Below are 24,292 nucleotides of genomic sequence, written 5' to 3'. Positions count from 1 at the left end.
GCGGCGTAGAAGCGTCCATGGTCCGTCTATTGTCAGTCTCACAATCTCTGGGAATCAGGGCCTTATGGGCCAGGCTGGTGCCACCAGAATAACTGGAACCCCCTCTCTCCGAATCATGCGCAACAAATGTGGAAGGAGAGGGATTAGAGGGAAAGCATAAACCAGGGAGTGCTGGCTCCATGGAACATGCATCTGCTCCAATTTTCAGAGAATCTCTTGTTCGGGGCACAAACTGCTGTAGTTTGTTGTTGAACCTGGATGCCTGTAGGTCGACCTCTGGCCCTCCCCAACTTTGGCAAATTTCCTGGAACACCTCTGGGTATAGGGACCATTCCCCCAGGCAGGTCTGCTGGCGGCTGAGATAATCTGCCTTCCAGTTCTCTACTCCTATGATATGGACTGCCGATATAATCGCCACATGTCCCTGTGCCCAGGCTAGTATGTAGTTCACCTCCTTCAGAGCTGAACGACTCCTGGTACCGCCTTGGTGATTTATATAGGCCATTGCAGTGACATTGTCGGACTGAACCCTGATAGGGCAGTCCTGGAGCTCCACCGTCCTGGACCACAGGCCCAGACATACTGCCCGTAATTCCAGGACATTGATGGGCAGGATCTGTTCTGTCCCTGATCATTTCCTCTGAGCTGTGAGCCCTTCTAGGGTTGCTCCCCAGCCTGAGAGACTGTCATCTGTAGTCAGTACTCTCCAAGTTACCTGAAGAAAGGGTTTTCCCTTTCGCAGGTTCTGATCCTGCAACCACCAGTTTAGGCTTAAGTGTGCCTGAGGAGATAAACACATTGAATAATCCAGGGCTTTTCCTCTTCTGTTCCAAGCCAACAAGAGGTCTTGTTGCAAAGGCCTGGAATGGAACTGGGCATAGGGCACTTCCTCGAAGGAGGCTACCCTCCTCCCTAGAAGGCTCAGACAGAGCCGAATGGAGGGTTGCCTGGTGCCCCTTATCTGACGCACCTGAACCTTCAGGGCACAGATCCTTACAGGTGGCAAGAATACTCTTGCTTGGACCGTGTCTAGGATCAGACCAAAATACCTTAGACTTTGAGCTCGTTTCAAGGCGGACTTTTCTGTATTTATGATCCAGCCTAAGCTTTTCAAATAACGCACTGTGTATATCATGTTCTGTTCTAGAGCCTGTAATGAGTGATCTCTGAGCAGGAGGTCGTCCAGATACCCAAGCACCAGGTTCCCTTGGGCCCTTGAACGACCCAGAACTGGTGCTAGGACCTTTGTGAACACCCAGAGAGCTATAGCAAGCCCGGAGGGTAGAGCCACAAACTAAAAAGAAAACTACAAAACATAGGAACCTCTGATGAGGCTGAAAGATAGGTACGTGTAAATACGCGTCTTTTATATTGATGGAGGCTAGAAAGTTACTACTGAGCAGACAAACTCCATCCTAAAGGACTGTATCAATAAATACTTGTTCAGGGAGTTTAGGTCCAAAATGGGCCTTGTGTCCCCGTTTGATTTCTAAACCGTAAACAGGTTTGAGTATAACCCTGTGCCCCTTTCGGATATGAGAACCACTACAAACACTCCTTGATGTACTAGATGTAGTGCCTGAAGCAATAAGTTTATTTTTGGAGGAATCGAGGGAACGCAGGATCTTAACTTCTGAGGGGAACCCCCCGCAACTCCAGCTTGTAGCCGCAAGATATAATTGAGGTGACCTACTCATCCTAAATTATTGTTTTCCAAATGTCCGCAAAGTGCAGCAGCCTTCCCTCCGCCTGATGGAGTGGGGGCGTCACCTTGAAAGGAGGGCTTGGTGCTGGGTTTATAAGAATTTTGGACCCAGGGCTTTTTCTGGCCCTGGCCTTGTGACTTGCCCCTGGCCCTAGCCCCCTGTTGGTGGCGGAACCTCCTTGACGCTGAGACATTTGAGGAAGCAGTCCCTGAGGTTTTAAACAAGGGACATCTTGTGCTTTTCTTCACAGGAAGTAGAGAAATCTTTTGGATATATTTGTGCAAATGATCACCAAATAAATGTTCCCCATGAAAAGGGAAACCTGCCAATAACCTTTTACAAGGAAGCTCAGCTGATCAAGTTCTTAAGCCAAACATATGCACAGACAGACGAGAGACAAACGAAAAGCCTGCTGTATTGAATCCTTTTTAGGGCATCAACGGCAAAACACAGCGCTCGAGGAATATCGCTCTTACTTTCAGGCAGATCATCCTCCTGGTTAGGCCTATCAGGCCGTTTGACCTGATCTTTTATGGAAATACCAATTGCTGCAACAGCTGGCTGAATAGCTGAACTGGCCAAAGAAAAGGAAGCCTTTATTAATAACTCCAATTTCTTGTCAACAGGGTCTTTCAAGCCCTATGCATTATCTACAGGACAAGTTAAGTTCTAGTTTCAGGAAGAGACAGCTGCATCTACGACTGGCATGCCCCTTAGGACTTTAATGGCAAATAGTATGTTAAAGTATAAAGAGTAGATTATGTAAAATGCACAAAAGTGCCAATTTTATTAGGTTATAGAAAAAATAGAAAAATACAAATATGGATACAATTATATAATATACGTATTCATTAAAATACACACATCGAATTATACAAGATAGATATATCAGCCCAGTGCTTACAACCCGCACTAAAGGTCAGACGGATGGATTTACAGCACATATCCCGACATGTTTCGGAAATTGGTATGTATTATTTCTTCATCAAGGGATTTACAGTTGGGTGATCAGATCTCTATCTGTAATGAAAATTTCAACATAGTAAAATAGCAACATAATATATGGAGCTGCTATGAAGTATTGGTCATATCAAATATTGTAAAGTGTTTTGGCTAGTTATACTTACATAAAAGGTTCATAGAAAAACAAAACAAAACAGAACAGGAACCAGAGATTAGAACAGGCTGGCTGAGAAGTCCACAGAGATATGAGATGGGCAATTCTGGGTACAGGACCGGATGTCTTAACACATTCACAAGAGGCGCCTGATTGAAGTCTACACAATCAAATAGTAGAAGAGAAGAAGGAATATATAAATTAGTCCCGGATGCAGCTTGGAAAAATTGCCTGACTGAAGTATAGGGACATAGGGATGTTAAAACCCACTGCGTCAGTAACAATAGTAATCTAATTACCTTTTAGCTTCACATATTCACATGAGACACAGACCTCTGGGCAGCAGTTCCACAACTGACAAGTGCCCAGTGAGTGTCTGCGTCTCAAATAGTGCATCTGATCCGGCTGCAGCCAATCAGAGCCTGCCCCAATTACTTAGCTGCATGAGTAGCAGCTGTGAGTGGAGTTCAGAGCGTCTCCCTGATGCCGAGGCACGCGGCGTAGCCACGCCCCGAAGGGCGTGATGACGTCATGCGTCGCCGCGTCACCAGCGGATATGATATCCCGAATATATCTCTGTGGACTTCTCAGCCAGCCTGTTCTAATCTATGGTTCCTGTTCCGTTTTGTTTTTCTATGAACCTTTTATGTAAGTATAACTAGCCCAAACACTTTACAATATTTGATATGATCAATACTTCATAGCAGCTCCATATATTATGTTGCTATTTTACTATGTTGAAATTTACATTACAGATAAAGATCTGATCACCCAACTGTAAATCCCTTGATGAAGGAATAATACATACCAATTTCCGAAACATGGCGGGATATGTGCTGTAAATGCATCTGCCTGACCTTTAATGACATAGGCTGCGGGTTGTAAGCACTGGGCTGATATAGCTATCTTGTATAATTCGATGTGTGTATTTTAATGAATACGTATATTGTAGAATTGTATTTGTATTTTTCTATCTTTTTTATAACCTAATAAAATTGGCACTTTTGTGCATTTTACATAATCTACTCTTTATACTTTAACATACTATTTGCCATTAAAGTCCTAAGGGGCGACCCCCATGTGCATCTCATGCACAGTTCTTTTGCACTGACAACATAGGTGTGCCCTTCCCTGTAGTGTTAGTCCCACTCCTCTTTTTTGAAGACATTTAACAGCCACAAAAAGAGAGTATTAAAACACCTCAGAATGGAGACCCTTTAATAAGGTTCACCAAGCCCCTATGCAACAATCCTGCTAAGCATCTTTAGCCTGCCAAGCAACACTTACTGACTCACGAGACCCGGGTAAGGAGAAATGCAAGGGTCTGTTCCAAGTCTGCTTTGTGTCCAACATCTGCCTTCTGGAAGCACTGCATGCTTGGCATACACAGCTTAAATAGGCTGGCTGTACACTGGAACGCTCTGTGCATGCGTGCACATGCACGGTCCCGGAGAACGGGCGTGGTTGTATTTGCGTATGGCACAAATCATCTTATGTCCAAATAAAGGCTACAGCGCATATGCGGCGAAGCAGCATGCGCCATGGCCGCCAAACAAACTGCTAATTCCAAAGATGCTTTTGCGAATGCACGTGCACCATGGGCGCCAAACAGCAACTGCTGAGCACAGTGGCGCTCTTGCGAACGCACGTGTGCCATGTTAAACCAAGGCGAAATGGCGCGCTGCCATGCACCATCATACAGGTACAAAACAGCGAGACACAATCCAAAAAGGTACACTTTGCAAACACCCACAGCTAGCCCAAAACTCCCTTTTCATGTTTAGGGTCCACTCCCGTGGACCTGTACAGCACCCTGCAGGAATGCCATAGCGCTGTAGTGTCCAGGATTCCACTTTGCAGGGTCCAGCGCCCAGAGGCCGCATTACAGGCAAAACCAGGATTGCAGGATTTTAAGTCTTCTTTGTAAGACTCGGGTACCATTTATCTAGGCAAATAAAGCCTGTGTCAAATGGATCTGATCAGTCAATCCCTTGATTCATTTAAGAACCGCTTGTTGGACTAGAGACTTGGAGCTCAGAGAGCTCAAACAAATCATGCCATCCACCTTGCAAACACTGGTAAAAAACTGAAGTCCCTCCTGTGTGGGAGGGGTTATAGAGGGGATCACGTCATGTCTGAAGACCTTTGGTCTACCAGTGTCCATTCACCTGGAGATGGAGTATAACACAGCAGGTAATGAATATCAGCCCAACTCTGTGCCCCATGATGTACGAAAAAGAAATTCCATAATTACCTTAACCCTTCTCCATGTTCCAGCGATAGTCACTCTGCGGGCCTGATGGGTGCTCTTCAGCTTTCAATTTGAAAAAACCCTTGCTGGGTCCTCTTATTGCGCATGTGCACCAGGCCCCATTCATAAGTATTCATTCATAAGGGGCCTGAAGCTGTCCAGTTGAGATTGTTGCTCTCAGATGAATGAATGGGGCTGTAGGGCAGGGGTCAGCAACCAGTAGATCGCAGCCAGGCGACTGGTAGATTGTGGTCTGAGTTTGCTGACCCACCATCCCACAGATCAAACAGTGCAATGCCGAGGGACTACGTGTAAAGTGGTAGCTGCAGTAAGGAGCAAGAGCCGCATAAGCTGGCTCCTGTCCCATGTGGAGTGATACCAACTGCACGCCACCTCTTATGCCAGCTAGCAGTCTCCAGAGTGGTGGCAGCAGCAGGAAAGAAGAAATCTTCAGGTCAGTGTAAAGCAATACACTGGGAATATTAGTATAAGGAAGGAGGATGTGTATGCAATGAGTGGGCACAGTAATCCTTAATTGTATTTACCATTACCATACACTATTGCGCAGGTAATTAAACAGCACATTTATAAAAGTATAAGGCTGTTTTCACACTGATGTGCTGAGGTTTATCCACACCGCAGGTGCAGTGCAGTACACCTTCAGGTTTTCTGCGTGCTTGCTGTGGTTAGCTATAGACTTCAATTATATCCTGCGGGTTTGCTGCTGAATGCAGGAGTTTGGTGCGCTTTCGGAAAGTGCACCACACTTGCAGGATATATTAGAAGTCTATGGCAAAGCGCACGACGGTCACAGATACGGTGCATGTAAACTGCAGCACATCAGTGTGAAAGCAGCCTTATAGGGGGCTCAGTATAGTAAGGGTTCACTTACATTTGTAGTTTGGGGGGGAGAAACTAAAACCCCATAGCTAAGACATGTTTTTACCATCTCTGCCCCAACCACACCCCCTTTAGCTGCAGTGGCCAGGAGTGTACACATTTAGCAGCCGCAGCAAGAGTTATACGCCCTATCATGTTTGGTGGGTGTAGCACCTGCCAAGCATGACCCATTCAAGTGAATGAGGCCGCTCTGCAAATGCCCTGAAACCTTGTGCAGTACAGCGAATAAGGGGTTAAAATATAAGCTCACCTTTTAGAGAAAAATAATAAATGAATTTTCTTGCAGGTAAAAAAAAATAGCATGTATTTTTCTCTTTCGGAGCCTGTAAAACATTGCACCAGCGATCAGCAGATCACTGGTGCCATGCAAGTCTTCTTTAGATCTGTCTCAGTATATCTGTGTGCCCATACATCCCATATGGGCAGGCAGATGCACTGGCAGGAAGAAATTAATGAACTACCACAACGCTCCACATCGTCTTGGTAGTGCATTAAGAACCACAAGCCAACAACTGCAAAGGATGTCTGGGCTTGTAGTTAGTTCACACACAGAACTGTGTGAATGAATGACACAGCAGTGTGGGCGGGGCCCCGCATGGCAGCGCGGATTTTAAAAAGTGACAGTTAGTACAACTTCTTGTCCTGCTGCCACAGGGAGGGGGGCACCGGCAGTGGCTGCAGCATTGGGAACGTCACATGTTCCACCCTAAAAACGGGTGGCACATGTAACATGTTCTCAAAGGTGAACTTATCCTTTAAAGTAGGCAGTGTTGTGTTGCTTTCTCACCGCCTGCTTTAACCCTTTGGACTCCACAGAAGCATGCAGTTGCAGGGTGCTTGCAGAGTGGCCCTATTTACTTGAATGGGTCACGTTTGGCAGGTGGTAGCACCCACCATAAGCAACAGAGGGTTTAATTTCTGCTGCAGCATGTGTACACCTTTGGCTGCTACCTCAGTGGCTAAAGGGAGTAGGGCTTGGGGGTGGTAAATCCGCAAAACAAACGCACAGTTTTACCACCTCCCAACTTTGTGTGAAAGAGCCCTAAGCGTGCTGTTGCCGAAAGTAACTAAGGGCTCATTCGCAAGTGCAGCAGGCACTGCTGCTCCTCTTAAAAGCGATCCAAGTGTGTTTGACAGGTGGCATTATGTTGCCTCCTCACCATCTGATTTAAACCCATGATTGCCTTGCAATGTACGCGATTGCGACATGGTAGTATAGCATTAGAGGTTTAAATCAGATGTGAGGAGCCAACACTGTGCCCTGTAATCTTTGACTTCTCCCATGTTGTTCAGGTAGATCTCCATCTCTTAAAGGTTGCTTACCCATGCTGTAGGACTAGGCACTATATCACTAGTGACTATATCACTACTTTTCTTTATAGGTTGGAACACAATGTCACGGGGCTTGACAAAGCAAAGCTCGGATTTCTAAGTAGAAGCTTCATCATTGGAGTAAAAAAAAAAAAAAAATACTATTGTGCTATTACAGCTTAACACTCAAAATTAATTATATCAAATTAATAAATAAAAAAAAAATTAAAAGCTCAACGGCCTTTAGCTAAATGATTCAATGGCACAAACAGAACTGTGACAAGTAGAGTAACCCATAACAACCAACTAGAATTAAGATTGCAAGTATTACTTCAGTAAGTTAATATCTAATTGGTTTCTTAGCCCCGGTTCACACAGGGGCGGCACGACTGCCACGGCGACTTGCAAAACGACTTCTGTATAGAAGTCTATGCAAGTCGCCCCCAAAGTAGTACAGGAACCTTTTTCTAAGTCGGAGCGACTTGCGTCGCTCCTATTAGAACGGTTCCATTGTACAGAATGGGAGGCGACTTGTCAGGCGGCTAGGTCGCCTGACAAGTCGCCCCTGTGTGAACCAGCACTAAGGGTATTAACTTCATGTTGTTTTTGCAGAGGTTACATCAGGGTTTCTCAACAGGGGTTCCATGGAACCTTGGGGTTCCCTGAGCAAGGACCAGTTTCTGCCTTTCAGATAAGTTCCCACTGACACCACTGATCTTTTTAGCTATCTGTAAGGGGGTAGCTCTTTCTAATGACCACAAGTGTAAGGAGAATTCTTCCAACTGACCATCACACTAATGTATCATGAGTTAGAGTAGATATTGTCATTGTAGCAGGGGTTCCCTGAGATTGTAAAGTTAATTCAAGAGTTCCTCTGTGTTGGAAAGATTGAAAAGACTGACTTACATGAATAAGCCAGTGCCTGTCATTTTTCTTTCTGCTTGCAGAACATCTCCCCCTAGTGTCACAGACAGCATAACCACACACTTTGAAGCAGCAGGGAGAATGCTTCCACTTGATAATGTTAATCAAAATAGAATATGAAAATTCTCACTTCCAAAACAGGGTGAAGAGATTAGACAGGAAGATGTAAAGGACAGAATTCATCCCCCTCTATTCCGACACAAGTCAGCAAAGCCGCTGATTATATAATTAACCTACACTACACGAAACACAGGTCTTCAAAAGAAACTTTTTTTTTCACCCCAATGCAATATTTGTGCAATTTGATACAAAAGTCGACAGGAGGCTATGTAAATCAGCTGTATTTCAATTATTTTTCTCCATGCTTGTTTCTGAACACCGAAATGACACTGGGCGGCAAAGTAACAAACAATTCCACTATTCATTTCCATATGGAGGCTCTCCGTATTCCTCTATTTAACTCAATTTTGATACAACACGTCTCCAGAAGAAATCATGGTTAGGCAAAACCTTTAAAAGGGATTGTAAGGGTTCTTTTTTTTTTTTTTTTTTTAAAATAACATACATATCATACTTACCTCCCCACTGTGCATCTCGATTTGCACAGTGTGGACCCGAACCTCGTCTTCTGGGGTCCCTCAGCGGCTCCTCCCCACATCAAATAACCCCCTAGGAGAAGCGCTCTCCTGGGAAGTTACCTTGGGGGTGCGCTCCCCAGCCCAGCATTTGCGTTCGTAGACACAAATTCTGGACTCGGCTCCTCCCCCCCGACGCTTGCGTCATTGGATTTGATTGACAGCAGCGGGAGCCAATGGCTGCTCTGCTATCAATCTATCCAATCAAGAGCCGGGGAGAGAGGGACAGCGTGTCTCTGCCGACAGGTAAGTAAAACAGGGGGGCCGGTCACTGTCAGGTGTTTTTTCACCTTAATGCATAGGATGCACTAAGGTGAAAAAACACGAGGGTTTACAACCCCTTTAAGCTAGTTTTATTAGTGTGTATGAAAGCAAAAAACATTATTTATATATATATATATATATATATATATATATATATATATATATATATACACACACACACACACATATATATATACATATACACACACACACACACACACACACACACGGCACTGTGCAAAAGTTTTAGGCAGGTGTGTATAAATGCTGTAAAGTAAGAATACTTTCACGAATATATATTTTAATTGTTTATTTTTTTTTATCAAATGACAAAATGCAAAGAGTGAACAGGAGAAAAATCAGCGTGATCCAGGGCTAACAGAAACAGCTGTGCAGGAGGCTTAAAACTGGGTGGGGAACAGCCCAACTCTGCTACTAAGGTTAGGTTGTGGAAGACAGTTTCATGTCACAGGTCTTACACCATGGCAAGACTGGGTATACTGCATCAGCAAGGTCTCTCCTAGGCAAAGATTTTAAAGCAGATTGGGGTTTCAAGGTGTGCTGTACAAGCTTTTTTGAAGAAGTACAAAGAAACAGACAACGTTGAGAACCGAAGACGCAGTGGTCAGCCAAATGAACAATGCAGCAGATGAAAGTCGCATCATGATTACTTCTCTTCAACCAGACGTCCAGCAGTGCCATCAGCACAGAACTGGTGAAAACCAGTGGGACCCAAGTATACCCATCTACCATCTGGAGAAGTCTGACCAGAAGTGATCTTCATGGAAGAATTGTGTCTTAAAAGGCATACCTCTGCCATAGAAACAAGGCTAATGGACTCAACTATACATGAAAACATAGGAACTGGGGTGAAAAAAATGGCAGTAGGTGCTCTGGACAGAAGGGGCAAATTTTGAAATATTTGGCTGTAGCAAGAGGCAGTTTGTTTGCTAAAGGGCTGGAGAACGGTACAATAATGAATGTCTGCAGGCAACAGTGAAGCATGGTGGAGGTTCCTTGCAAGTTTGGGGCTGCATTCCTGCAAATTAAGTTGGAGATTTGGTCAGAATCAATATTGTCCTCAATGCGGAGAAACAGGCAGATTCTTAGCCATAATTAGGTGTGTGATTGGACCAAAATGTATTCTGCAGCAGGACAAAGACCCCAAACATACAGCTGATGGTTTGGCCCCCAAAGAGCCCTAATCTCAACATTACCAAGTCTGTCAGGATTACATGACGAGAAAGATTTGAAGGCAGCCTATATTCACAGAAGATCTGTGGTTAGTTCTCAAAGATGTTTGTAACAACCTACCTGCCGAGTTCCTTCAAAGACTGTGTGTAAGTGTACCTAGTAGTGACGCTATTTTTAAAAGGCAAAGGGTGGTCACGGCAAATATTGATTTGGATTTCTCTTCTGTTAATTTTATCAATTAACAAAATGGAATGTAAATTAACTATTAACACTAATATTTCTGAAAGCATTCCTAATTTACAGCATTTTCTCATACCTGCCTCAAACTGCACTGAAATATAAAATAAATATATATATACACACACATACATACACACACAAATACATACACATTAGGAGTTGGCTGATTGAGTGCCGATATTCACAATTTTAGAAGAATCTGTATCAGTCGTAATCTATACCAGAAGGTTTGCAGGGTGCCAGCCTGCAAGCCACCCACCCGCCCACAGCAGGGTGCCAGCCCGCAAGCCACCCACAGCAGGGTACCAGCCGGCAAGCCACCCACAGCAGGGTACCAGCCGGCAAGCCACCCACAGCAGGGTACCAGCCGGCAAGCCACCCACAGCAGGGTGCCAGCCCCCCACAGCAGGGTGCCAGCCCGCAAGCCACCCACAGCAGGGTGCCAGCCCGCAAGCCACCCACAGCAGGGTGTCAGCCCGCAAGCCACCCACAGCGGGGTTCCAGCCCGCAAGCCACCCACAGCGGGGTTCCAGCCCGCAAGCCACCCACAGCAGGGTGCCAGCCCGCAAGCCACCCACAGCAGGGTGCCAGCCCCCCACAGCAGGGTGCCAGCCCGCAAGCCACCCACAGCAGGGTGCCAGCCCGCAAGCCACCCACAGCAGGGTGCCAGCCCGCAAGCCACCCACAGCAGGGTGCCAGCCCGCAAGCCACCCACAGCAGGGTGCCAGCCCGCAAGCCACCCACAGCAGGGTGCCAGCCGGCAAGCCACCCACAGCAGGGTGCCAGCCCGCAAGCCACCCACAGCAGGGTGCCAGCCCGCAAGCCACCCACAGCAGGGTGCCAGCCCGCAAGCCACCCACAGCAGGGTGCCAGCCCCCCACAGCAGGGTGCCATCCCGCAAGCCACCCACAGCAGGGTGCCAGCCCGCAAGCCACCCACACAGCAGGGTGCCAGCCCGCAAGCCACCCACAGCAGGGTGCCAGCCCGCAAGCCACCCACAGCAGGGTGCCAGCCCGCAAGCCACCCACAGCAGGGTGCCAGCCCGCAAGCCACCCACAGCAGGGTGCCAGCCCGCAAGCCACCCACAGCAGGGTGCCAGCCAGCAAGCCACCCACCGCAGGGTGCCAGCCAGCAAGCCACCCACAGCAGGGTGCCAGCCAGCAAGCCACCCACAGCAGGGTGCCAGCCAGCAAGCCACCCACACACAGCAGGGTGCCAGCCAGCAAGCCACCCACACACAGCAGGGTGCCAGCCAGCAAGCCACCCACACACAGCAGGGTGCCAGCCAGCAAGCCACCCACAGCAGGGTGCCAGCCAGCAAGCCACCCACAGCAGGGTGCCAGCCAGCAAGCCACCCACACACAGCAGGGTGCCAGCCAGCAAGCCACCCACACACAGCAGGGTGCCAGCCAGCAAGCCACCCACACACAGCAGGGTGCCAGCTATTTTTAACCTTATCTGTACTCTTTCAAACTTCAAGGCAAATGGGTGCAGAGAGAAAAAGTGTGGTCTGGGACTATTTCTCATCTTAACCATCCCCAGGAAAAGCAGCAGTGTGCAACACATGCACAAACAATGTGAGCATGGGATCAACAACTGCAAAAACATGTCAAATCTTTGGGCCCATCTAAGAGTTCATCATGTTGAATTATATAATGAAGAGAAAAACTGAATCACAAAGTGAAATACCACTATCCCAGACAACAATAAAATATAGGTTTCAGAAAAAATAGTGGCTAAATTGGGATGGAAGATTCCAACTGCTGCACAAAGCAATCACAGAGATGGTTACTGATAACCAGCCATTTACAATGATGTCTGACTCTGGATTTAACCGAATGATGTCTATAGCTGAGCCAAGGTACACACTGAAAAGTAAAAAGTATTACCGAGCCGAAAATGCTGGGAAAGATTTACCAAAAGGTAATTGAGAAAGTAAAGGCTATGCTGCAACCAGAGAATGCTGGCAACTCACTCTCATTCACGGCTGACTGCTGGTCAGGACCAGAGTCACTAATAAGTCTTACATGCTACTTCGTTGACAGCGGATGAACAAAAAGACAATTGGCGATGAATGCAAAAGTGATGCAAGGATCCCACAGTGGGGAGTACATTAGATTAATGGCATGCTTGAAGATTGGAGAATAAACTAAGACTGAGTGATGCTTGTGCTTCGAGACAGCGCAGCAAACATGGTGAAAGGAATGATGCTTGCTTAAGTTTCAGACCTCAGTTGCATGGCACACACCCTGTAACTTGTGCTAAATGATGGCCTGTCATCCCAGAGAGCGTTCACATTGGTCCGATTTGACATGTTAAATCGGCGGCTTTTGCTGGCAATGGCACCGCACTGAATCCCAAAAGTAGTCCCTGTACTACTTTTGGTGACTTCAGGGGCGATTTGAATAGACATCTATGCGGGAACCCACACAGATGTCTGTCAAATCGTCCCCAAATTCGGACTGCATTGCCGGGTTGATTTATAACCCAAAACCAACTTAATTCAGGCTGTGCCACCACAATGGAACTCAACACTTCACATGCTTCACCGCAGATTTACTGTGGCAGAATGGCACGGCTGGGCGAAACGACGTTATGCAACGTCGCTTCGCCCTGTGGCCACTAGGGGTACGCGCGCACGCCTGCTGCTCGCATCCGGGGCCAATGCGAGTGCCTGGCGGTCGCGATCACCAACGGTTTCCCACAATCGCTGCTGACACACAGAGAACCGGGGTCTGTGTGTGTAAACACACAGTTTCCGGTTCTCTGAAGGGAGAAGAGACTGATCGTCTGTCCATACACAGTTTGTACAGAGATCTGTCATCTCCCCTAGACAGCCCCCTCCCCCCTTCAGTTAGAACACAGAGAGGGAACACAATTAACCCCTTGATCGCCCCCTAGTGTTTAACTCCTTCCCTGGCAGTGACATTTTTACAGTAATCAGTGCATTTTTATAGCACTGATCGCTGTATATATGGCAATGGTCCCAAAAATGTGTCAAAAGTGTCAGATGTGACCGCCATAATGTCGCAGTCCCGATAAAAATCTCAGATTTTCGCCATTCCCCTATTTTGTAGCCGCTATAACTTTTGCGAAAACAGATCAATATACACCTATTGCTATTTTTTTTTACCAAAAATATGTAGAATGCATATCGGCCTTAACTGAGGGAAAAAAATGTTTTTTTATATATTTTTGGGGGATATTTATGATAGTAAAAAATATGGTGTTTTTTTTTTTAATTGTCGCTCATTTTTAATTTATAGCGCAAAAAATAAAAAACGCAGAGGTGATCAAATAACACCAAAAGAAAGTTCTATTTGTGGGGAAAAAAGGATGTCAATTAAGTTTGGGTGCAACGTCGCATGACCGCGCAGTTATCAGTTAAAGCAACGCAGTGCCGCATCGCAAAAAGTGCTCTGGTCAGGAAGGGGATAAAATCTTCCAGTGTTGAAGCGGTTAATCTGTGCAGCACAATGGTTCTCCTGGGCCATACGGGTACGGCTTTCCCTTTTTTTAAAAACAATTTGGGGATATTTATTATAGCAAAAAGTAAAAAATTTCTAAATTGTCGCTTTTTGTTTATAGTACAAAAAAAAACAAAAAACGAAGAGGTGATTAAATACCACCAATAGAAAGCTTTATTTGTGGGGAAAAAAAAGGACACAAATTTTGTTTGGATACAGCATTGCATGACTGCGCAATTGTCAGTTAAAGCGGCACAGTGGCAAATTGTAAAAAGTGCTCTGGTCAGGAAGGAGGTAAAATCTTCCAGGGCTGAAGTGGTTAACAAGAATTCAACTACAGGTAAGTCTAATTATTCATTAAACAGGTGTCCAGTAGACAGTTGATTAAGAAAACCCCTTCCAATTTCATGCTGTCAGCAATGGCACCACATGGAAGAAAAATGTCACAAGGCCTGAGAAATAAAATAATTTCTTTACACAAGAAAGGTGAAGGCTACAAGAAGATCAGCAAAGCTTTACTTATCAGTCAGAAAACTGTAGCAAAAGTGATACAAACATTTAAGAAAGATGAAACTGCAACCATCTCACAGAGATGCCCAGGCCGCCCACGAAAGTTAACACCTTGACAGGAGCGTCTTCTGATGAGAAGGGTTGAAGAAAATCGCAAGTTCACTGCAGTTAGCTAAAAAAGGAAAAAGGAAAACTGGGCTGATTGTTTGCCATGACACAATACAGCACACACCGCAGACGATTGGCATGCATGGGTGTCATCCACGAAGGAAGCCTCTCCTAAAGCCCATGCACAAAAAAGGCCACCTAGAATTTGCCAGGGTCCATGCTGAAAAAGAGGACAACTGCTGGGACTCTGTACTCTGGAGCGATGAGACCAAAATAAAAGTTTTTAGAACCGATGGCTTCAAAACTGTATGGCGTCGCAAAGGTGAGAAGTACAAAGAAAAATGCATGGTGCCTACAGTGAAACATGGTGGTAGCAGTGTCCTTTTGTGGGATTGCATGAGTGCTGCTAGTGTCAGGGAGCTGCATCCCATCAATGGTATCATGAATTCACAGATTTACTGCTCTATATTGAAAAAGAGAAGATGCTACCTTGGTCGTCGAGCACTTTTCCAACATGACAGTGATCCAAAAAACACATCTAAAGCCACTGATCCATTTCTGAAGAACATGATGAAAGTGATTCAGTGGCAAAGTATGTCTCCTAATCTGAACCCAATCAGGGAACACCTAAGGGGAATTCTGAAGAGACAAGTTGAGCATCACTCTCCATCCAGCATCCAGGCTCTAAAAGAGGTTGTTCTTTAAGAAAGGAAAAAGATTGATGTTACAATATGTCGCCAACTTGTTCATTCTATGCCTAGAAGACTTGGTGCTGTCCTTACAAATCATGGAGGTCATACAAAATACCAGATGTAGTAGTTTTTGTTGTGGGGTGTATTCAATTTTGCATTAACTAATTTGAGTAAAAGTGAAGGTTTTGTAATCTAAGTTATATTATTAACCTTACTTTAGTTTAATGAGCTAAACAAATGTTCTAAAAAAACTCAGTTTTATCAAAATTTCAGAAACTGTTCTTGTGTTCATTGCGCTATAGATTCAAATCATACTTTTCAAAAGGGGTGTACTCATTTATGCTGAGCCCTTTCTAAAGTTTAAAGTCCCACTTTAAACTTTAGAAAGGGTTAGATTCTCTGTCAGATATTTTTTAATGCTGAACTGACTGAAGGAACTTCCCTTCACTTTCTGTCAAGTCAAATAGAACTGGAAGCATGGGATAGTTTCTACAAAGGGGAAACGTACATCATTTAAAGCGGGATTCCGGCCAGCTAAATTTTTTTTTAAAGTCAGCAGCTACAAACACTGTAGCTGCTGACTTTAAATAAGTACTTACCTGTCCTGGGTGCCCGCGACGTCAGCCGCCCGAGGCCGACCCGTCCCTCTGCTCCCAGCACCGCCATCCTAAGTAAGGGAAACAGGCAGTGGAGCTTCCTGCAGCGCGGCGCTTAGTGAATGGGACACGATGTGTTGTGGGACACACACAGTTCCCATAACACACCGCGCCCCATTCCCCAGAAGACAATGCGGGGAGCAGAAGACTGAAGATCACCACGGTGTAGGAAGAGGCAGATTAGTAAGACTGACTAGCAACAGCCATTTCACGTAAGTAAAAAAATTTTTTTTTTTCCTCCATTTTTTTAGCTATTTTTTTGTGCAATTTTTTTTTCAGGGTGGACCTCCACTTTAATACCCCACAGGCGGTTCCAACAGTTGCTTTGGTACTTCAAAAAACAAATTGGAGGCGACATATAATGATTTGCAGCAAATCTTTTAATTCAATGGATTACCTGTACTTTGCATTCCTTTGAAACATTGTATCAGCATTTCTGGTTTACAAATGCAGATGACATCACCTAGCTTGCCACTAGCCTCCAAGTGTAAACTTATGCCGGCCATACACGGTTCAAATTTCGTAAGAATTCTCTTTCTAAAATCGTATGAAAGAATTTTCGTATGAATTTCGCACCATTAGTGGTCTGCAACAATGACCGATTTTCGTGCGGCAATCAAATTTGAGGAATCGGACATGTTGGAAATTTTTAGAAAAATTAACGATTTTCTAATCAATGATGGGAGAATCGTGCGAGAAATGTAATAAGAAAAGAAAATTTACGGAGAGAAAAGAAGATTCCCGGCCAAGAAAATTCTTTTCTGTAGCAAAATGCGGTGAAATTGAAGGCTTGGTCGGCAGAATTTCGAATCAATGGTGGCATCATCGGATCACAAAAAAAACGAACTTTCTGATTTTGAAAAGAAAACTAGTTTGAAATTCGACCGTGTATGGCCTGCTTTAGAGGCAGCCTGAATGGCTGAAAATTATCCATAGCAAGCACCCAGACTAGGCAACCCTTTCCTTATATTTAAGTGGAAGGGTTGCAAAGACAGGAGGGAAAGCAAACACACACAGGCCTGCTCTTAAAAAAAATGGCAGCAATAAGAGAGCTAATGTATGGTTATATTTTACAGCAGTTTTGCAAACTGCATTCAATCTTTAAATTGTCTATTGCCATTATACGATTGTTGCCTGATCTAACAGATATCTATAGGTACTTCAGACAACACCTTTGGTGGATGTAGCTCTGGGGGGAAAACATACTTGCCAGGTTAGGTTATTTTGACAAAGAGTTATTGCTCCCCTGAGGGAACAATGGCAGCACTTCTGTCTGCTGAGTGTACAGGATAGCCATCTGTGCAATTAAAGCACACATGAAAGTTCTGTAATTTTGCATCTGTGTTTATTTACAATTCCAAGAAATTATCCATCTAACACAAAAACCCATCACATAAGTGTATTACACAATTGATAATCCTTCTAAAAATGACTGACAGGCCTGTAACACATGCATAAACCATATCCTGGCTGGATTACACTAGGGCCATACAGTGAACAGGTTTGGATAAATGCAGTATATCATTTACCATAATGTTATTCATCATCATTTCTACATAAGGTGATCCCATCAACCATACGATTACAGCTGATGAAAACTAATATGCCAGTTTGTTTTGGTATTACTATTATTACATTATAGGGAAAAAAAGGTCTAAGAATATATACAAAAAATGTATTTGGTTTTAAAAGTTATGCTAGGAAAAGTGTCAGAATCCAAAACCAGCTATGGTCTCCATCTAAGGGACTGAAAACTGATGCATATAACTAGAAAGAAGATGAACAAGAAATATTAAATAACTGCAGCAAACTGGAACAAAAACAAATAGCGTCCACCTTCAGTAAGTGCAAATGGCACGGTTAAAAAAAAAAAAAAAAAAGATAGATATGGTTTTGTGTTACTTCACCTTTACAGAAAAAAATGTAAAGGGGAACATCGGACACAGGGATTTTAAATCTCCAGACCACTGGACTAGCTGCGGGGACACCAGCCACTCAGCAACCCTGGATATAGGTACAGTGAAGACTCGAAAGTGGGGAGGGTGTCTAGTGTTACTATACCTTTACATTTTTTCTGTGAAGGTGAACACTAAAATGGCAGGGGTGAGCAAAGGTTCAAGCCCATAGCAGGCCGCCAACCCAATCAGCTGCGGCCAAAGAATTCCCTGTCCCACAGCTGCAAAGTAACACAGGGGCTGGTGGCATCATTGACTTAATATGGCAACATGGCCCTATATGGACATTGTCATTAAAGATTTGGCCATATTAGGTCAATGAGATCACCAGCATCCTTAAAATGCTTTGTTACATGTGGCCATGGTCAATTGAATTTCCTTGCCACAGTTGAACCCGCCAACTGAACGGGGTAAAAAAAAAAAAGGGGGGGGGGGGATCTATGGGCTGCCTTTTTCGTCAATGGAAATTGTGTTCATTAATGCTGGACGTAAATTCTAGGCTAGAAAGGTGGACATTTGAGGGTAAAAAAAATGATATTGACTAATGCAGGTGGAAAGGGGTTTACAGTAACTCACAAGAGTGAGTACACCCCTCACATTTTTGTAAATATTTTTTTTCCATCTTTTCATGTGACAACACTGAAGAAATGACACTTTGCTACAATGTAAAGTAGTGAGTGTACAGCTTGTATAACAGTGTAAATTTGCTGTCCCCTCAAAATAACTCAACACAGCCATTAATGTCTAAACCGCTGGCAACAAAAGTGGGTACACCCCTAAGTGAAAATGGCAAAATTGGGCCCAATTAGCCATTTTCTCTCCCCAGTGGCATAAGACTCAGTAGTGTTACAAGGTCTCAGGTGTGAATGGGGAGCAGGTGTGTTAAATTTGGGGTCATCGCTCTCACTCTCATACTGGTCACGGTTAGTTCAACAGGGCACCTGATGGCAAAGAACTCTCTGAGGATTTGAAAAAAATAATAATTTTTGCTCTACATAAAGATGGCTTAGGCTATAAGAAGATTGCCAAGACCATAAAATTGAGCTTTAGGACAATGGCCAAGACCATACAGCGGTTTAACAGGACAGGTTCCACTCAGAACAGGCCTCACCATGGTTGACCTAAGAAGTTGAGTGCATGTGCTCAGCGTCATATCCAGAGGTTGTCTTTGGGAAATAGACGTGTGAGTGCTGCCAGCATTGCTGCAGAGATTGAAGGGGTGGGGGGTCAGCCTGCAAGTGCTCAGACAATATGCCGCACACTGCATTAAATTGGTCTGCATGGCTGTCGACTCAGAAGGAAGCCTCTTCTAAAGATGATGCACAAGAAAGCCCGCAAAGAGTTTGCTGAAGACAAGCAGACTAAGGACATGGATTTTTGGAACCATGTCCTGTAGTCTGATGAGACCAAGATAAACTTATTTGGGTCAGATGGTGTCAAGCGTGTGGGGCGACAACCAAGTGAGGAGTACAAAGGCAAGTGTGTCCTGCCTACAGTGAAGTATGATAGTGGGAGTGTCATGGTCTGGGGCTGCATGAGTGCTGCCAACACTGGGGAGCTACAGTTCATTGAGGGAACCATGAATGCCAACATGTACTGTCACATACTGAAGCAGAGCATGATCCCCTCCCTTCGGAAACTGGGCCGCAGGGCAGTATTCTAACATGATAACGACCCCAAACACGCCACCAAGATGACCACTGCCTTGCTAAAGAAGCTGAGTGTAAAGGTACTGGCCAAGCATGTTTCCAGACCTTAACCATATTAGGGGCATCCTTAAATGGAAGGTGGAGATGTGCAAGGCCTCTAACATCCACCAGCTCCGTGATGTCATCATAGACGAGTGGAAGAGGACTCCAGTGGCAACCTGTGAAGCTCTGGGGAACTCCATACCCAAGAGGGTTAAGGCAGTGCTGAAAAATAATGGTGACCACACAAAATATTGACACTTTGGGCCAAATTTGGACATTTTCACTTAGGGGTGTACTCACTTTTGTTGCCAGCGGTTTACACATTAATGGCTGTGTGTTGAGTTATTTTGAGGGGACAGCAAATTTACACTTTTATACAAGCTGTACACTCACTACTTTACATTGTAGCAAAGTGTCATTTCTTCAGTGTTGTCACATGAAAAAATATAATTAATAAAATTACAAAAATGTGAGGGGTTTACGTACTTTTGTGAAATACTGCATATATCAAATAAAACTGGGAGAGTTCAGGACCAGACAGTCTAATTAGAGAGATGCATGGATAAAAGTATTAGAAGGTAGAATGGAGGCTAATTGGGAGACAATATTTAATAATAAAAGATCAGAACAGAATGATCTAGCATCCTGCAGTAGTGCATTCACGGTTTCTGAAAAGTACATATACATCTAAAAGTAAATTAAGATATCATGGCTAACATGTAGAAATCTAGCATTCTGCCAACCACAAAAGTATTCTTCTGTATTTAGCAGGAAGATTAATGCCAACACAAAATTTCCGTCCGTTTATGGTCCTTGCAGTGTCCATAAGAAGCAGGCAACAAAGTCCAGTGACGTTAGGGAGGGTGTGCTGGGATGCTCATTATATACTATGAGCTTGACTGATCTATACCACCCCGTCACTGCTTGCATCCTAATCACTCACAATATTCATACTAGGAAGAATACAAGACAATAAAATACCTCACTGGCACGTTGCATTTTGGGCAGCTGGGATCAAGCTTTTCTTCTGAATACAGCTACACATACAGTGCTGTTAAAAAGTATTTCCCCCCTTCCAAATGTTTTATTTTTTGCATATTTCTCACACTTCAATGATTCAGAAAATCATTTTTTTTAATAGTACACCAAGGTAACCCCAGTAAATCCAAGATGTAGTTTTTAAATTATTATTTCATTTACTAAGGGAAAAAAGCTGTTCAAACCTGCCTGGCCCTATGTGAAAAGGTAATTGCCCCCTCCCATGCTGAATCATGAATGAACTGTGATTAACCACAATTTTTTGGAAAGCAGAGTTAAATTTCACTTGCCACACCCAGGCCGGATTACTGCCAGACCTGTTGAATCAAAAAATCACAAACTCTCTGACAAAGTGAAGCACGCTAACAGATCACAAAAAGCCACACATCATGCCACAATCTAGAAAAATTTATTAGAAACAAAGTAATGTACATGTATCGGTCTAGGAAGGGTTTCAAAGCCATTTCTAAGGATCTGAAAAATAACAGCAAGTCCACCTCCAAATAGTTCAAACAAAGCAAAATGTAGGTTGTGGAGTGGCCTCTTCAAAGTCCGGACTGAAATCCAATTGAGATGCTGCATCATGATCTTCCACAGGCCATTCATGCTGAAAAACCCTCCAATGTGGCTGAATTAAAACAATTCTGCAAAAGAGTGGGCCAAAATTGTTCCACAGAAATGCATAAGACTCATTGCCAAGGGGTAATTACTTTTTAACATAAAGCCAGGCAGGTTTGGACAGCTTTTTTGCCTTACAGTGGAGTTCCACCCACTTTTACAACTTTGTCTTAAAGGAATGACAACCTCTCCACCAATCAATTTTGGATAATATTTTTTTTCCTCTTACCTTTTATAAAGTACCTTGTGTACTTCCGTCCCAGCCTTGCCGTGGCCCAGTGTGTCACGTCCTCTTCTCCCCCGCTGCCTTCTGGGACCTTTGTGTGTCCCAGAAGATGATGGGCCATTCAGGAAGCGCCGCACGACTCGCGCATGCGCAGTAGGAAACCGGCAGTGAAGCCTGAAGGCTCGGCCTCGGGGGACCGACATTGCAGGCTCCCTGGACAGGTAAGTGTCCTTATTAAAAGTCAGCAGCTACAGTGTTTGAAGCTGCGGACTTTAAAAAAAAACAATTCCGGCTGGAACTCCGCTTTAATTAATGAAACCATCATTTATATACTGCATTTTGTATTTACTCAGGTTATCTTTGTGCAATAATAATATTTGTTTTAAATCAAGAGAATATAATGGTACTTACGCTCATGTCAAGCAACACTCCTTAACCCTTTCTTGACTAAGCCTATTTCTGACATTTGTTGCTTGCAAGTTAAAATCCCTATTTTTTGCTAGAAAATTACTTAGAACCCCCAAACATTATATTTTTTAACAGAGACCCTACAGAATACAATGGCGATCGTTGCATTATTTTATGTCACATTGTATTTGCGCAGTGGTCTTTCAAATGCAATTTTTTTTTTTTTAGGAAAAAAGACACTCATGAATTAAAAAAAAAAATAAACAGTAAAGTTAGCCCAATTTGTTTGTATAATGTGAAAGATGATGTTACGCCGAGTAAATAGATACCCAACATGTCATGCTCAGAAATTGCGCACACTCGTGGAATGGCGACAAACTACAGTACCTAAAAATCTCCATGGGTGGCACTTTTACAAATAATGACGGTTACCAGGTTAGAGTTACAGAGGGGGTCTAGTGCTAGAATTATTGCTCTCGTACTGATGATCGTGGCGATACCACACATTTGTGATTTGAACACAATTTACATATGCGGGCACGACTTAGATGTGCGTTTTCTTTGCTGCGCGATCTCGTGGGGACACTTTAAAATTTTTTTTTTTTCTTATTCGAGTTATTTTTATTTTTTTACATGGTCACTTAAAAAAAATAAAAAAACATTTGATCACTTTTATTGCTGCAACAAGGAATGTAAACATCCCTTGTGACAGTAATAAGTGGTGACAGGCACTCTTTATGGAGGGATCAGGGATCTAAAAGACCCCAAATCCCTGCTTTGCACTTCAAAGTATTCAGATCGCCAAAAACAGCCATTCTGAATACTGTTTTATTTGAAAACGGGGCCATTGGCAGCCGAGTAAACCGGAAGGTTTACGTTGCTTGGGTGTTGACAGAAAGAACACTGGAACGAAGCTGTTTCCAGCTTTGTTCCTGTCCTACTCTAGCCGGCGGAAGTGCCAGATCACGCCTCAGGTCTCCGGGTGGGACGGAAGGCCCGGGAAGAGCAGCGGGACAGGGGGGGGATGGATGTCCCCTCTTGCTCCCCCGGGATAACAGCCGAGCAACTTTTAGCCGCATCGGTTGTTATACTCGACCGCCCGCTCTGAAAAATGGTACCAGGATGATGCATGCAGCTGCCACATGTGGGTATGGTCGGCGGGAAGGGGTTAAGCACCCTGTGATTTTTTTACTTTTTTTCAATGCTAAAATAGAAATGTTCGCTTTTGGTACTTTGCAATCACACCTTAAATGTGCTATAAACATGAGGAAACTTCACATTTTACAATTAAAGTTGTCTCACAATATATAAGAAAGCAAACCTCCAAAGTCCAGTTACTTTAGATAACTTCATGCTATAGGAATGTGATTGTAAACTGACTGACTATATGGACAAGCCAGTCCACTAATTTCCTTTAAGAAATGTGCTTTCTTCTTTAGAAGGTAATGTTTTTTTATGATTGGTTAAATTCTACAAACTCAACATGTATATACTACAGCTAAAATTTGGAATATTAAGTCTCGTATAAGAGCTGAATCACGCATGCGTCTGTGATCATCTGTGCCATGTCACGCAAGCGGCCAGGGACTCCATGGCGAAAAAGCATCTTTAGTTAAGTATTTTTGTTATATTTTCTAATATTATTACCTGCATCTGTCATTACTTAATGAAATATTATACTTAAAAGTGTTTGCGTGAACTCTCTTTGCACATCTTGAATATAACCCCAAAAACAAACTATCACGTAGGTGTGAGAAAATAAAACACCTTAAGTATGTTTATGATGCATTTATGGAGCACTTTGAGTACATTTAATAGAAATGAATGGAAGCAGTTGCAAAGCATCAACACCTGCCAACTTTTGCAGGCAGTTTTATTTCTGCCTCGCCGAGACCCAAAGCAACTCTAATACTGCCGTGTGTACACCTCCATCATCACCCTGTTTTAGCAATTATGAGTGGCATGGATAGGCAGTGAAGAAGTGGTAAAAACACGGTCCAACAGCCTATTTTAACACCTGTGAAAGAGGTCTTACTCTTCTGATTTTGGTCGTGTGGTGTAGAGATGGAGAGGGTCAGATGACCTAAAGTCACACCTAGACAGTGTTTAAAGTATACGTAAACCCTAAACATTTACTTTTCTTATTTTCTTCCTTTTGGTCTATTAAATATACCACTTAAGGTGTTTGTTACATCTGTTTGATAAACACCTGTTGATCCTGGCAGAAATCTTAATAAGCTGATAATTTCCTGTGCTCTCTGCATGTGCGGTACTCACCAATTAGTGAACTGCTTTCAGTCTTCTCTATGGGTTACCAAACCTATCCACCATTATTGAGAAGGGATATGGGTAGATGGTTCTTTAGTCCTGTCCTAGATTGA

At 43.9% G+C, this 24,292-nt stretch overlaps 1 protein-coding gene across 1 annotated transcript in view; it reads right to left on the bottom strand.

Moving 5' to 3' along the window:
* Window positions 1–24,292, bottom strand: part of MAD1L1 (mitotic arrest deficient 1 like 1) — a 1,251,441-nt gene that overhangs the window by 917,834 nt on the left and 309,315 nt on the right. The window lies entirely within an intron of this gene.

The sequence above is a fragment of the Aquarana catesbeiana genome, linkage group LG06, assembly GCF_042186555.1.
Source record: "Aquarana catesbeiana isolate 2022-GZ linkage group LG06, ASM4218655v1, whole genome shotgun sequence".
Taxonomy (NCBI): Eukaryota; Metazoa; Chordata; class Amphibia; order Anura; family Ranidae; genus Aquarana; species Aquarana catesbeiana.
The sequence above is the reverse complement of the archived record's forward strand: the minus strand, read 5'-3'. Positions and strand labels throughout refer to the sequence as shown.